This window comes from Erpetoichthys calabaricus, chromosome 8 (assembly GCF_900747795.2).
Source record: "Erpetoichthys calabaricus chromosome 8, fErpCal1.3, whole genome shotgun sequence".
Taxonomy (NCBI): Eukaryota; Metazoa; Chordata; class Cladistia; order Polypteriformes; family Polypteridae; genus Erpetoichthys; species Erpetoichthys calabaricus.
The window spans coordinates 118152138-118169782 of NC_041401.2; positions in this window are offsets into that span (position 1 = coordinate 118152138).

Genomic DNA, 17645 nt, shown 5'->3' on the forward strand with positions numbered 1-17645 from the left:
ATGAAATGCGTGTGTTCCAAATAGCGATCTATTATTTCCACTCTAAAACTCCAGCACTTGAGTCACTCCCAGATAATCAAACAAGGCATGAGCTGGGAAAACTTAGTGAACGTTCGGCGGCGGTGGGGGATGGAATAGCCAGCTGCTTGCTGCTCGTGTTAATCGGCACATTTAGAAGACAACAGAGAGGTGAGAACAGTTTTAAGGTGGGCCGGATCTAAGAGTTTTTTTCGTAGACTCTGGTAATTCTAGTGTTAAAGAGAATGAAAGTATTCTCTCACCTAACAGGTCTAAACACCAAGATAGTATTTTTACAGGAGACTCACTTAATCAGCAAGTATCAGTTTCGGATGCAAAGAGACTGGACTGGCCAAATATTCCACTCCAGCTATACAAAGAAAACTAGAGGCGTGGGGATCTTAATTCATAGAACAATTTCATTTGCAGTGAGAGTAATATGGAAAAAGATGATCCGCTGTGGCAACCCCTAATGGGAGCAGCTGAAAAAAGAAGGTGCAGTGAGAGTAACAACGCTAAAGCAGCTATGGTATTTGGAATAGTTTGGCCATTCCATGGACCATTATATTGTTACAAGTTAATTACAATCAGATGACTTAAACTAATAAACAATATGTGGTTAATTTCAGTGTATATGATAAAGCCACGTCAGGGATCTGGATCTAAAAAAGAAAGGGAAACCACACTGAAACAAAAGCCCTGCTTTGACGCTGGGTGCCTGCAGTTTGCAAAACCGAGCAGATAACTTGCGTACGCCAGGGTTTGAGCTAGTGTGAAAATGTGTGTGGCTTTACACCAAGTTTAGGTTTTATACATCGCGATTTGAGCTTGGAAACGGGAGTACGCAACATTTTTTGTGCATACGCACCGTTTATACATGAGGCCCCAGGTGAGGCTAGACCGCACGTCACGAAGTCCAAGTCCTCTGACATGCCTAGAGATACTGCAAATTCAGAACAAAACAAGCCCCCAAGCAGCGGAATGGAAGGAATAAAGTAGAGATAGCTATTGGTAATACAGTCCAAAAACTATAAGCCTAGAATATGACTTTGAACAGGCCCGAAAGAATAAACCCAGGGTATAATGTTAAACAGTACCCATGGAGATGTAGGTAACGTATGATAAGTCCTAATACAATCCTAGTACAATAAACCAAGGGTGTGATGTAACACAGTCCTGTTTGAAAAAAAATATACATATGTATATATATATATATATATATATATATATATATATATGATTTTATATATACTGTAATATATATATATATATGTTACATAGTTTACTGGCAAATAATGCAAAGAGTACGCGACATGTGTTTCACCCTTATTTGGGCTCATCAGGCATACACACTCCACTGCACCCCTCACGGGGAAAGAACCTCGAACATCAACTTCAGAGGCGAAGCCCCTTTACGTTGCGCCATGGCGTGTGGTTTTGAAATGAATTATGACTGACAAGTTTGAAGATCTGTTAGTTGGGCCGGAAAAAATTGCCTGGAAAACCTTCAAAGACGTTGTTGACAATTTTCTGGGCAATTACAGAGCCCCAAACTATATTCAGGTGGTAGACAAACTTCTCAAAGCATACAAGACAATGAAGTGCAACATGTCACTCAAGATTCATTTCCTCCACTCACACTTGGACTTCTTCCCCGCAAATCTCAGTGCTGTCAGTGACGAACACAGTGAAAGGTTTCACCAGGACATTGCTTCGATGGAGAAACGATACCAGGGCCACTGGAATCCGTCAATGCTTGCTGACTACTGTTGGACACTGCAACGTGATGCACCAGACATTAAATACAAAAGAAAATCAGGAGCAAAACACTTTTAATTCTGTTGAATTTAATAGCTTATGCGAAACATAAGCGTGACTAAATACGTTATTGTCAGTAAACATATAAATGTCTGTCTTTTAGTTCCTGTGTGATACAGTAAAACCAAAAATATATTTGTGCATAACCAGTAGGTACCTGTCACAATCAGCAAAAACTTTTCAGGACGCAAGACTTTTCAAAAAAATTATTGTGCAGTGTTTTCATTTATTTCAGCTAAAATAAAATATGAATCTCATTATTTAAGAGTATTTAATAGTGATATAATATTAACAGTGTTACCATCAACTGCTTTTTTCTGAATTTAAACATTAAAAAATCATTAAATAAAGCAGTTTCTTATTGCTGTAACTAAAGAAGAATTGTATGTTTTAAATGATTAATTCAACTAAGGGTAATCAGCACACAAATGAAAATTCATAATGTGTTTCCAAACTTTAGAGTATGTGTTGCCTCAATAGCAGTCTTTGTCTATGTGCCCTTGATCCATGTAGGAAGCATAGGTCATCAATTACTTGTTTGCAGGGAGTAAGACCTCTAAAATTCTTTTTACAGTCATCTATCTAGCATATAGTGGAAAATATATTTTTGCCCCCTTTTCACACTACAGAATTTTTCCTCTTTTCTTCATGCAGAGGGATTTCCAGCCACTCTTTTATAACTAATAAATCTGTTCACATCAGCATCAAAATCAGGAAGGGCTGAAGGGCCTTGTGTCATCTAAAAGCTTTCTTGTGTCTTTGCAATTTTTTCTGATGTATGTATTTAAGATATTTGTTTGAAATGTTTTATTTAGGCGTACATGATGTTAGGAGTAAAGTACTGCATGTCCCTTTGGCTGCAAGGCACACAATTTTTTAAATTTTCAAATCTGTAACTGCTGTATAGAGTTATCTTTGCTCTGACACTACTTTTCTAAATTAATATTAATTTCAGTAGATGAGAAGTGGTTTGGCTTTCTTTATAATTCACCTCTACTACAAGACAGTTTAAAAAGAACTCATAGCCACCAGAGTATATCACAAGTGCTCAATGGCAAAGGTCAGACATAAGAAAGAAGTTATTTCCATCTAATCATATATTATTATATTTTAATATGGCAAATCATTTTTAAGTGAAAAAAAATACAGAAAGCTGCTTGTCATTGTTAAAAATATAGACATTATCCTCTGGCGTATGCCTCAAGAGGTATACCTATAAAGGAGAAACTAAGTTTTAGTCTAAAGAAGACTAATTTAAGTGATCTGAAAGGACAAGATGCCACTCCTGCCCTACATCAAAATGACATCAGCAAGTGCTTATATTATGGATCAAATTATTTGTGTCATTCCCTAACTAATGTTATGTGAATACATTTTGATTTAGAGGATATCTTGACATTTTCATTGGTTTCTATTTACCACTATACTGATGTATGGATGCGGCAATTGATATGAAAAACAAGGCAAAATATTAGACTCCAGGTAATAAAAGCATTACAGAAAATAATATTCTGTTCAAAAGATGCAAAGTATCTAATTCTAAGAATAATAAAATTATTATAAATGGCAGTGCCTATTTTTGCAGGAGCCATCAACAATTCCTACCACATCAACTAGAACGACCATTGAGAAGACCATAACTGTAGACCAAATAAAGAGACAACTGAGGAAACATACAGTAAAAGCCACAGAAACAGATAGTGTCAGTCCTTGAGTTTTTAAGGCCTGTGCTGGCCAACTTTGTTATCCTCTGTCATGTGTTCAGTTTGTCCTAAAGCTCCAGAAAGTGCTATTGCTGTGGAAAACATCCTACATTGTTCCTGTCCCAAAGAAGGCAGGCACCTCTTCACGTAGTGACTACAAACCAGTAGCATTTATATCTCACAACATGAAGACTTCTGAGAGATTTTCTTCATTCAACAGCTTTTCAAAGTACCTCTTCCATATATTCTTGATCTTCTCATGCTGCACTGTTACACTTTCCCCATTTATGACCTTACAATTCCTTATATCTTTCAAATGAGTTCTTCAACTCATTAGAAAGTCTGTTTGGCCTTTTCACCACTATTGTAAGTCACAAGCTGATATACTTTTCATTTGAAAAATGTAACTATTACCCAGTCAGATGTCATAGCAAAATCTACTATCCTGTCCCCTTCCCCATTTCTCTCTCCTACTCCCAACCCTCCGTGTTCCCCCACTATCATCTTGTTACTCTTTCCCACATGCCAATTTCGATCACCACCAACAATGACTTTTTATCTATCTTGTATCATCCTAAGCTCTTCATTCATATGTGCCTATAAAACATCCTTGTCCTCTTCCTCACAGCCCACTTGAGAAGTATATGCACAAATGACATTTACTACAGTCTCACCAAGGCCTAGCTTGATGCTTGTCATCCTATCACTCCTATTCACATCGACAAGAATTTCTTTTAGTTTTTTGAATGCTACTTCCATTTGTAACCACCATACAATTTCTCCCTTGCTCATTTGGTCCACTGTACAACAAGTTAAAGCCTTCTCCCAATCCTCATATTCACAACACTCCTACTTTCCTCCTTTCTATTAAATCTGCCAACTCTCTTCTTTTCCTACTCATTGTCCCAACATTCAGTGCCTCCACTCTTACCTTTAATTCACCATTTTCTTTCCCCTCCCCTGTCGTCGTCTTCTGCTTCTTCTGGACTAAAGTCTTCAGTTGTGCTTGCCCTTGGCTTGGTAGTTCTCACTCACTTCCCACAGGGGTCAGGCAAGGCCCCTGCACATCGTCTACAGGGTATGCCCTAGCATTTTACAAAGCAAATTAGACTGATTCCATCCTTAAGGATTTGGCAAAGTTTTACAGCTGGTTGTCCTTTCTGACACTAACCCTTTATATTTATCCAGGCTTGGAACCAGCACCAAGCTGGGCTGGTGGTTTGATTAGATGTTTCCTAGATGCTGTTCATGATTGTATAGTACTGAGTTTTTACAGGAAGTAGTGTACTGGTTAGTTTTGGAAAATGACAATAAAAACAATAAAAAAAATAAGATGCCATAACTTGGGGGTGTAAGTGAATAGCTATGAGGCAAGCCACAACAAGGAGTATTTACAGTGGGTTAAAATGCAGCAAATTGATGAGCTATACTATACTAACTACACAAGACAATAAACTTGAACTTGAGACACAAGTCTAGAAAGCACAAAGTTGTCTAGAAGGAATCCAAACAACCATTACACTAATTTTCTTTTTCTTAATTGATTAACTTTTCTTTTTCTTAACAGAGCTTTCTTACTTCATCAGTTTCATGTGCTAATGTGGCATGTCTGTTTAGACTGGAATTCTTGATGCCACATATATCTTCACCCTCATTAATCTATCATTGTCTTTCTTTATGCTAATCACTGTCTTAATATATTTTAGTGCTTCTTTGAGTTTTTTTTTGTTCTTATTATTCTTTATATATGTGTTTATTTTTTGTCTTTAAATCTACACTATCCATTATCCACTTATCTAATCAATCTTATTCAGTCTAACTTTAAAATATAATTTCAGTAATGGATTGCCTGGCTAGCAAGGAACAGGCTCAATTAAGTCTACACTTTAAAAGATGAATCCACACTGGTGAATGATCAGTTCCTCCAAACACAAACATGGGTAAATGAGGTCATTATGGAGTGATATGACTGACTTGTTGAAATGGTAAGTGGCATATACTGTATTGATTCCACGGTATAAAAAATATCAGTAAAGAGACCTATTCATAGAACAGTTGGAGCTCTACTACAAAATTTGGGGGAAGGTGGCATGATTGCCCAGCTGTAGAAATCAGTGCTTATGATGGCAGAATTGCCTTAGGCTGTCAAAGAAAGCTTCTTTGGCATGTAAACTAAAGTATTCTGTTTGATTTCCCATGCAAGATAATGTTTACAAGGAGATGCAAGCTGCTGCTCAAAAATTTAGCTCAGAAAAAAAAATTGATAAAACAAAAGCATGAGTAATAAATGTAGAAGTAGTTACAATGATGATTTTATGCCACTGAATTTGATGAGTATACTTATTTATTGTGAAAAAAAGTCCAACACAGTAAATTGGAAAAAGCCAAGAAAAATAGCAAAGAGAGCACTTGGGGACTAGAAATAGGTTGCATTCATGGTCTGGTTTATGCCTGCTAAAGTTCAGTGCCCAGTGACTGTGGATGCAATATAAAACCAGGGTGTTGGCTTTTTTTTATTATTCTTGCACTCAAAAATGACAAAGACTGATGCAACAGAGGACATTCAAGAAAGAGCAACAGTAAAATGATCAAAGGGATGTAATATTGCAGAACATCCAAAATATGGTGTTTTCCTTTGAAAAGGTACTGCAAGGACCAGATGAACAGTCTACTTTAACTAAAAGTTATCAATGTGAAAAAGACACCAAAAGACATCATTTGCTTCTTCTACTAATTATCATTACCCTATTGTTATGGTTAGCCTATGTTATAATGCAAATGTTTAAAGCTTTGCTTTATGAAGGGTGCTATAGGCAAGTTTCTATAGGCAAGAGCATTAGGAGGTTAATGGGTTATGGGTTGAGAGAAAAAAAAAAGCTTCTGAACCACAGGCACCCCTGGCTCTGTTATGCCAAGGTGATGTTGTCATAAAGCCAGCAAATAAATCTTCTGCAATAGTAGTCTGGCAGAAAGATCTTTATGTGGTAGAAGGTTTTAAACACCTCTGTAACACAGATACCTATATAACCATCACTGCCAGCACTATTTAATTCAGTTTTTCCTAAATGCCTTCAGAGACCATTGGTGAAAGACCTTTGCTCAAATTTAAAGGACAATAAGCATGCTCTCTTTTTTATTTGTTTTAATTTTTTATATGATTTTTAAACAATATGGACTGGAATTATATTAAAGTTCCCAATCTCCCACGACCCCTCCCCCCCCCACACACACACACTATCTCAACCAAACCTTGTATTATTAAGGATGAGAGCAACAATAAAAAAGTAAAGGAACCTACAAGGACTAGCAAGTAATGAACAGCAGAGCACTGGGCCAATTAAAAAGAAAAAAAGCCAAGGATTAGGGTTCAGATCAGGTGGCACCCATGCTTGGGCCACGTGTATTGTATCAGTCAATTTACAAATATAAGAGCCGGATGCCCCACTGATCCTTACCACTAACAATTCCAAAAGGATCAGATTAAAAAAGGAAGACTTCCAGACAGAAAGGGAAAAGGAGTCAAGGGATTTCCAGCGAGAAGCAAGGGCAGAGATTGTCCCTAATGTAACTAGCTTCTGCTAGATAAAACATAAATGAATTGAGGAAAAATCTAGAAGTCAAAAAATGTGGGAAAGCAAGGGTATGCTAATAAGAGTGCATGGGAAAAAAGAAAATGAAACACCTCAGACCCATTACTGAATAAAGAAAGGCAGTCCCATAAACATAAACGTACCTGGGATGTTCAGGGAACAACATTGACAATCTGGGTCAGATGACAATCCCCAGGCATATTGTTTACAGGGTAGTTACTTGTAATCACTGAACAAATTAAAATTAAGTTAGTTAATAATTAGGATTCCTTGACATTTTTAAAATAAATCCCAGGAAATTGAAGGAGTGGGAGAAATATATAAACTGCATAGTCAGTGTACATCCAGTATGCATTTAGGGAAAAATTCACCTAAACAATGCAATGCATCTTGTAATGAAGAAACCAGAAGGTGCATTACAAGGTAAAAATGCTGGGCAGACAGAAATTGATAATAGCCTCATTAGCCAGTTTTGGGTCATTGTAGCAAACATTGCCAGTTCTGTGGATGCGAGCTGGGTACAGCAAGAAAGGACTAAATCCAAATTCCTTCACTTTTTTCAGAACCAGGGACATTTTCTTTCTTGCTTATGCGGTCAGGCTGCTGAAGTCAAGAAGGAATAATATAGAGTGGCCATTATAAGAACAAATTAAGTTTTCTTCTGGCTTCTTTCTAAAAAGTGTCTGTTAAAAATAAAAGGCCTCGGATAGGAGAAGTTGTGATTTGATGTGTAGATGCAATGATCTCTTTCTATAGGAGGATTCAATTTGGTGAGATATGGCAAGAAACATGGGCCAGCATTTTTTTTAAACTCATTGACTTTGGAAGACTCTGTATTCCTTGGAATGCAGAGTATCTGAAGATTATTTCACCAGTTTCAATCTTTGAGCTCTGTCAACTGTTTATTTATAGAGGCTACCTTATCTTTCAGGGTTTTAATCTGTTTTTCATGTTGGCCTATAGTTATAAATAGTTTCTGTAAGTCGTCAAAGATTTTTTTTATGATGAATCTTTAAGCTACTTTAAGTTGAGATGGACAATGGCAAGTTGTTAAAGGGAGGCATTTGTGATTGCCTGTTGCTCAGTGATAATGGACTTAACACTAGAATACCTGAAGCCTATGAACAAAAGTTGTAATGCCGGGCCACTTTAAATTCCCTCACACCTCTTCATCAGCGTCTTTGTTTTGCAAATGTGGCAATCAACACAAGCAGCCTGCTATCCCATCCGCCACCAACTCAGCTGAAGTCAATCGCAAAGTTCTCCCAGCTCAAGTCTGTTTATCTGGGTGTGAGCTGCCTTAAATTCTATAGGGTAAATAATATATTATTTGGAATACATACATTTCATGTATGTTCCGTGTCTACAATGATCTATGTAAATGTAGGATGACAGGAAATACAAGGCAAGAGATGTTGAACATATAACTAAAACAGAAACTGTTTTCATATTTTACTAATAATTGGCAAAATGCTGACGTGAAGTGTATAATGTGTGAAGGCTGAAGTCCAAATTTCAAATAAACACTTTCAGAAAAGGTAACAAAACAAGTGCACTTTTATTAAAGAATGAACCAAAGAAAAAGAAATTATTCAAGTTGCTGTCAATGAGTAAAAACCGAACCTCAAATATCAATTGACAGAAAGTTGACTGTCTGCATGGCTGGTGTAGAGGTAAAAGCTGCTGCCATGTAAGCAGAAGGTTGCGGGTTTGAGCCTGGGCTCTCCTCATTTTGAGTAGTGATCTGCTATTATTATTATTACTATAATATAATAAATATATACACTTGATTTGAGTTTGTAACACCCGGTGTAAATTTTTGCTACCTGTAAAAGATATCGTTGAAGTGATACAAGCAGACACAAACGCTGGTGAATTATGTCTTCTTGGCATTTTGTTGTCACTAGAATTTGTTGTTATCCAGTTTTATTCTTGAATGAAAGCACACTTGTTTCATTATACCTTTGTGAAAGTGTTTATTTTACATTCCAATAACCACTTGAATGACATCAAATCTGTCTCTGCCTCTTTTGCACATGCACACACACATTCATACATGAAAATGTCACTATTTGAAAACATTATTTCATTTGAATATGAGTTGTCATTTGAACATGTTTTTTTCTGATCTTGTCTATTCTCTACATTATGGTGCATTGTACTGAGAATGCAGACAGACTTCTTCTTTTTGAGCGCATACACCGTCAGCATGGCACTGCCAGATCTAAACACTAGCGTGGAGAATTGCTCCTGTACTGAAGTGACTTTAGATGCAGGTGGAAATTCGGTGAAGCAACATGAAGAAATTGTCTGTTGTCACAATTCTTCCTTTGTCCAGAAACGGCTCCATAAGCTTTATGACCACAGTCTCAAAGTCTTTCTCCCGTGGGACAATTGGGATCTTTTCCTAATTAAAAGTGGCATTGTACATGTTCTTTGTCTCCAAATCTGCCGCAATCCAAAACTTTATGCCAAATTTGTCAGGCTTGGTTGAGACGTATTGCAAGAGAGGACAGCGGACCTTGGTTGGAAACAATTGCTCATCAAAACTACTAACCCGTTCTGCATGGGTATCTTTGTTGTCAAAGTGCAAAAGCCAAATGATAGCCTGATAATGGTCACGGGGCATCATATCTTTTAGATAGATAGATAGATACTTTATTAATCCCCAAGGGGAAATTCACATACTTCAGCAGCAGCATACTTGTAAAAACAATATTAATTAAAGAGTGATAAAAACACAGTGCAAGTTAAAAAGTGCAAGGTAGAGAGTGCGAGGCAGGTATAACAGTCACTAACATTGTATAATGGTATCGTTTACCCCTCCCCCCCGGTGGAATTGAAGAGTCGCATAGTGTAGGGGAAGAACGATCTCCTCAGTCTGTCAGTGGAGCAGGACAGTGACAGCAGTCTGTCGCTGAAGCTGCTCCTCTGTCTGGAGATGATACTGTTCAGTGGATGCAGTGGATTCTCCATGATTGACAGGAGCCTGCTCAGCGCCCGTCGCTCCGCCACAGATGTCAAACTGTCCAGCTCCGTGCCTACAATACAGCCTGCCTTCCTCACCAGTTTGTTCAGCTGTGAGGCGTCTCTCTTCTTTATGCTGCCTCCCCAGCATACCACCGAGTAGAAGAGGGCACTCGCCACAACCGTTTGGTAGAACATCTGCAGCATCTTATTGCAGATGTTGAAGGACGCCAGCCTTCTAAGGAAGTATAGTCAGCTCTATCCTCTCTTACACAGAGCATCAGTATTGGCAGTCCAGTCCAATTTATCATCCAGCTGCACTCCCAGGTATTTATAGGTCTGCACCCTCTGCACACAGTCACCTCTGATAATCACACGGTCTGTGAGGGGCCTGGGCATCCTAAAATCTACTGTTACCTACAACAAATAACTATTACCTACAACAAATAGTTCTGACCAGAACCACAGCACCAACTGTGGCCATCGCTGCTCTTGCGAAAAGAATGGAGATAAATGCTGTTAACTCAGAGAGGGAGAGGCAAGTTCATTGTATCATGTGAACGTGACTAAGAGAATAAAACTGGGAGTAAGGTGCTTGGAATTGTATAGAGTAAATAATATATTGTTATTTGGAATACATACATTTCATGTGTGTTCTGTGTCTACAACGATCTGTATAAATGTAGGATGACAGGAAATGTGAAGGAAGAAATGTTGAACACATAACTAAAACAAACTTTTTCCATATTATAGTTGTAATTGACAAACTATTAACGTGAATTGTATAATGTGTGAAAATTGAAGCCCAAATGTCAAATAAACACTTTCACAAAAGGTATAACAAAACAAGTATGCTTTTATTCAAGAATATAACCGAAGAAAATGTTCAGTTTACATGTTTCTGGCAATGTGTAAAAACTGAAGCCCAAGTATCAATCGATACAAAACAGGTATGTATCCTTGCCTGATGCAGAGGTAAGGACTACTGCTTCCTATCCAAGATGTTACGGGTTAAACCCTGGGTCTTCCTCACAGTTAGCATTTTGAGTAGTGAGCTGCTATTACTGCTACTATTATATAATAAAAACATACATTTGATTTTAATCTATAACAGCTGGTGTAAATTTATGGTGCTTGTAAAAGTTAGTTCTGAATGGATAAAAGCAGACATACAAAAGCAGCTCAATCATTTCTTCTTGGTGTCTTGTTGAGCAAACAGTGTCTATGGTAGATGTTACTTTTTTTTTTTAACATGGATATTCACATCAACCTCATTTGAATGATTTTTTTATTCAGGAATTCAAGAAAAAAACTGAATAAAAAATAGTTCAAATTGTATTTTCTTCAAGAATCCAAGAATAAAACAATTAAAATAATTGTTCAAATGACATGTTGATATGAATGTCCATGTGCGAGAAATAGTGACATCTTTTACAAGTACCATAATTTACACAAGATGTTACAGGCTCGCATCAAATTTGTTTTTGTTATATGATAATAGCTCACTTCTCAAATCACTAAACACAGAGAAGACACGGGATTTGAAACTGTTACCCTCGCCATTGCTAAGTAGTAGCTTATCCACTGCGCCATCTGTGCAATCCATGACAGAGCAGCGTTACCACTGTGAAAAGTGGTTGAAAATAAAACTCATAAATTCACACGTATATGCGAATGTCTTTTACTTTGTCCCGACTGATTTTTGGGCTTCAGAAACATGTCAATCGAGTAATTTCTTCTTCTTCAGTTTTATTCTTGAATAAAAATGTACTTTTTTTGTTACACAATACAATACAATACAAATTTATTTTTTATAGCCCAAAATCATACAAGGAGTGCCGCAACAGGCCCTACCTTTTGACAGCCACCCTGCCTTAACTCTCTAAGAACACAAGGAACAACTCCCAAAAAACCCTTGTAGGGAAAAAAATGGAAGAAACCTTAGGAAAGGCAGTTCAAAGAGAAACCCCTTTCCAGGTAGGATGGGCATGCAGCGGGTATCAAAAAAAAAGGGGGGGGGGTAAATACAATACTCAGAACAGGACACAAGTTATCCTCAATACAATATAAGAGTGCAATAGAAATATTACAAGTACAGAGCAGAATTCAACACTAGATAATATTATATAATACGATTTGGATTTGTTCAGAGTCCTGGACACCTTGGCCATCAAGCTGCCTCCCCCTATTGGCCATTCCACAGCTGAGTCAGTGCTGGGCCAGGAAATCCAATGAAAGGACCCCTCTACCCTACAGTTCCTGAGATGACTTTACCTTAGGCAGGCAGAACCACTTGGCAGGTGGGCAGTAGCACCAAGTGCCACACTTGAGTGCCGAGAAGAGAATAGGTGAAGGTTAGTAACAAATTAGAACAATCATGTTACTTATGGTTTAGTGCTAACACAACTAATTAAAGACAACATTGGAGAAACTTCATTTGGTCTAAAAGAAAGGTATAAGTGTGTGTCATCTGCGTACAAGTGAAAAGTAACATTATCTTTCCGGTAACGCTTTTAAGTGTCCATAATTACACTGTAACTACTATGTAATTACCTGTATAAGTAAGTATGGACACTTAATGTAAAGTGTTAGCCTTTTTTCTAATGATAGATCCCAGTGGAAGAATGTAAACTGAAAAAAGTAAAGGTCACAGTACTGAGTTTTGCAGGACAACATATTTCAGTTCTGTGTATAATGATGGAGTACTGTCAGCACATTTCTGTACATACTGGAATAGATATGATAAATAAGAGCTAAACCAGGCAAGGACAGTGCCTGTAAGCCCAACATTATTTTCTAGCCTGTGCAGTAAAATAGAATGGTCAATGGTTTCAAACGCTGCGCTTAAGTCTAACAACATAATTACAGTGGAGTTTCCTTCATCAGAGGATATCAGAATGCCATTTACAACACATGTTAGTGCTGTTTCTGTATTAAGACCAGTGTGGAAGCCAGACTGGAATTTCTCAAATTGCGATGTGTAATGTATGACTGAAGCTAATTGGCGACAATTTTTTCAAGTATTTTAGAGAGAAAGGGTAAATTTGAAATGGGTCAATAGTTAAGTATGTGTGGGTCTAGATCTGATGTTTTAAGTAATGGATTGTTACAGGATTAAAATTTCTAAAGTGTTGAATGCAATGTGAGACAGGTTCTGCCAAGCTAGTATGCATTTTGCACTGTGATGCTGAGATCTGGGATTTAAAATTTTTAATTCTCTCATTAAAGAAATTCATAATGACTGTACTGTTAATGGCTGTTGGTATTTTGCACTGTAGATCTGAATTCCCATTTGTTAAATTAGTCAATGTTCTAAACAGTACCCAAGGATTTTTATTATTGATACTATTTTAGAATAGTAGTCTGAGTGAGCTTTAGAGACAGCTCTCTGTCCTTGCAATCTGAAAAACCTGCACCTTTGTTACACCTTTTGTGAAAATGTTTCTTGGATATTTGTCATTAAAATTATGTTGTTATTACTATAACATATGCCCCTGCATAAGATTAAGGGAGATTCCACAAATTAAGCAGTTTAATTATTTAATTATTTAATTATTTTCAGACATAAATTCAAAATTATGTCTTGTATAAAAAGAGTCAAAGATACCTCCTACATTAATGACAAGTATTGCTTGAGGATATAAACATCAGTCTAAACATGTACATAATTGAGAAGACTATGGCACACAGGATAAAATTCATCAGAAACAGCCTGAGGGAAAATGTCTGCTAGAAACATTAGTGGATATTGGTGAACATGAAGGCAATCAAGTGTCAATTGAATACAAGGAATAAATTTACTTTTAAAAATAATGTGAAGATAGAAAGGCTTTGATATAAAAGTCCATACTTATTTGTGAAAATAATTCAGGGGATAGAACCTGCCATTGGACCAAGAATCAATGCTAATTATACACTGCTATGGAATGTTACAAGTGAATTATCAAGTGATGACAGTTTTAGAGCCTAATAAATTCAAATTCTTTCACCCTTCAAGCAATGTGCTCTTCTAAGCAACTGACCGAAGATGTGAAAGTGAAAGTAACTGACGTTTGCAAAAAGGGAAGATTATAAAAAGATATTAAAGCCTAGTTATGGATGGAGTGAAGCCTCATGAAGCACCAAAACATTTGAAGCAACTGTGTTGGAAAGCATGTTGCAGCTTCAAAGCATTTGACACTCACCTCTCTAGTGATATCTCCTGCCCATTTGTATTAACGTTATACTAACTGACAAGAAAGTTTAATGACATCAGTTAGACTTTTATTATTCGTTGGTAAAGATTGGCAATGGTAAGAAGGGTCCGTCAGTGGGTTCTAATGTCTAATGTCTATTAATGCTGACAGCAGGTATGTACTATACAACAGACAATAGTTTTAATAAAATAAAATAAAATAAGATGCTTAGACCTATAGCCATGGCTCTTGATAAATATTCCCCTTTTACATTTTATCATTACTATTGATCCTGTTATTATTATCAGCCTTTTTATCATCTTGAGATTGCATTTAATTGACTGTTTCCACAACCCCAATGTTGTAGGGCTGTGTATTGGAAAGAATGTGGTGAAACAATACTATATGTATCATTGAACCGGGGATATGATTCAGTATATTGTTATATATTGTGATCCTGTAAGCAAGGTGATATATTGTAATTCATTTAAATGTAATTTCAGGAAAACTGTCATAGTATAAATAACACATCACCATATGCGTACAATCTGAGTAAAAAAAAGTTTACTTTTTTATGCCATCAAAATAGCGGGATCTGCAACTGCATTAATCACAGTCTCCTGTAACTTCAAAAATCATAGCACTCAAAAATCATAGCAAAAATTTTAAGCAGTATGAGCAAAGGAATTAACATGTGCCTATATCAGTAAAAAAGATTCTGATTTAAAGTTTCACAGTATCCAACAGGAATTATAAAGTAGTTCATAAGAATAAAATGCATTGTACCTGCAACATCCAACATCAAAGTACTGCAATCTGAACAAAGGAAGTAACATTACTGTAGATCACTACAAAAATAAAAGAGTTTGCAGACTTCTTTAGGTAAACAAATTAAGAAAATAAAAAATAAACAGTGTTACATACATTCACCAGCCACTTTATTAGGTATACCTTGGTGGACCCCCTTTTGCCATTAGAACTGTAGTAATTCTTTGTGGCATAGATTCAACAAGGTGCTGGAAACATTCCTCAGGTAGTGCGAAGTGCGACTTGGGCTGTGTGCAAAACATTGTTCATGTGTCATGTCTGCAATGTTCATATTGGATACATTGTCTGTTACAATGACAGGTTCTTTCACTTCCATTTGCAATTCATTAATGGCCTCCTTTAGATAGATAGATAGATAGATAGATAGATAGATAGATAGATAGATAGATAGATAGATAGATAGATAGATAGATAGATAGATAGATAGATAGATACTTTATTAATCCCAAGGGGAAATTCAGATACTCCAGTAGCAGCATACTGATACAAAAAACAATATTAAATTAAAGATTGATAATAATGCAGGTAAAAACAGACAATAACTTTGTATAATGTTAATGTTGGTTGTAGCGAGCACCATCTTCTACGCGGTGGTGTGCTGGGGAGGCAGCATTAAGAAGAAAGACGCCTCACGCCTGGACAAACTGGTGAGGAAGGCAGGCTCTATTGTTGGCATGGAGCTGGACAGTTTGACATCTGTGGCAGAGCGACGGGTGCTCAGCAGGCTCCTATCAATTATGGAGAATCCACTGCATCCACTAAACAGTGTCATCTCCAGACAGAAGAGCAGCTTCAGTGACAGACTGCTGTCACTGTCCTGCTCCACTGACAGACTGAGAAGATCGTTCCTCCCCCAAACCTAGTAACACTTCAATGTTCTCTCCTGTCTGACTGTCACGCATCACTCTTGTTTATAGCACATACGAGTCCAGCTTCCACTTATCCATAATGTAATGTGCTGCTGTGGTTACGTACAACTCAGTGACCCTTGATTTCCAAGCATCATATGTCAAAGTGACTCTCTTAGCTAAACTGAGAGATTCCAGTACTCTTGTTTTTACCTCCTCATACAACTTGAGCACATTGATTGATGTCAGTGATGTGTTGTGGTGAAAGGTATGGTGGAACAAGGCTCCAATGTATTCACCATATTTTGGAAGCCTTCATTCTCTACAACACTGAGATGACACATATCTTTTCAAATGAAACAGAGTATTGACTGAGTTATTTTGGTGGCACAAGTTGAGGTTAGTGCTAACTTTGGCATGTGAATTTGTTCCAATGTGAGTTGAGAGGGATCCACTTGTTTAATGTTTGCAATTTGCTGTACATCAGAATGGTGTCTTGCAAAGTGTACTCTCAGATTTGTTGAGTTCCCCAAATATTCAGTTTTGGCATGGCACATTTTGCAGACATCATGGCTCTTGTCGATTTCCTTAGTGCCTTCTTTATTGCAGAAGCCACAATGAGCCCACACTTCTGCTCTGTACGTTGTGGGAGCCAGTCTAACGTTTCTGGATTCAACCATCAATAGTAAATTTAGTAGTGAGCTAGGTTTGCTAATGCTGATGCTAGCATTTTGTCCTTATGCTACTTGTCTCAGTTTCAGTTTGTTAGCTGAAGATAGATTACAATACTGCTATCTAGCATTTGGGGGTGTAAACACAACACAAAATGAACCACTATGTGCTTTGAATCTTTGCATGTAAACCAGTAATTAAAATTGATACAATGCTTTTGAAAATCTATACAGTATCATAAAACATAATATTGCAATACTCAAGAATATCATTTTTTTTTACACCACTAAGATGTTGTAGGTGTAAAAAAATATTCTAAGTGAGCTTCATTATTTTTCCTCAGATGTTTTCTTTGTTGTGATTTAAAACTGAGTAGATGGAAAATGAAGGCTTAACCCTTTACTTTGAAAAAGGGCAAGCACATTTCATAAAGAAGAAGAAATCCTTAAATTAGTATAGGATATTATTATTCCATCAAGTAATGAGATATTTCAATTATTATTATTTTATATTGGTAAAATTTTGTAGAGCTCAAAATTAATGGGTTCACTATGAAAAAACAATGCCATAACAGCAAATTAGTTACTAATGTTAATCATGCTGTCTGACCGAGGTTCAAGTCAGATTAAAGGGTCACCTAAATTAAAAACAATTATTAGGGGTCATATTTAAAACCTAGCCTAACAAGCAATAATCATAATAATTGACAAATACTTTTGAGAAATACTATCGAAGGAATCTTTTCTGGATTGCCTTAAAAAGCAATGCCTAATTTGCAGAAGGCAGCTTATATATTTACAATAATCCATCTTCTCTTAACAATTTCAAACCTAGCAATTTGGAGCACGTCAGAGAGGTTAAGAGGAATAGCACAGATACACTCATCAGTACACTATCACACACAGAGAGGACACTCCAAGGTAAATATTGTTAGTATTCAATGATTCACTGAATAAACATGCTGTTCTTGACAAGTTTCAGTCAGGTTTTAGAACAAATCACAGTACAAAACTGCACTCGTTAAAG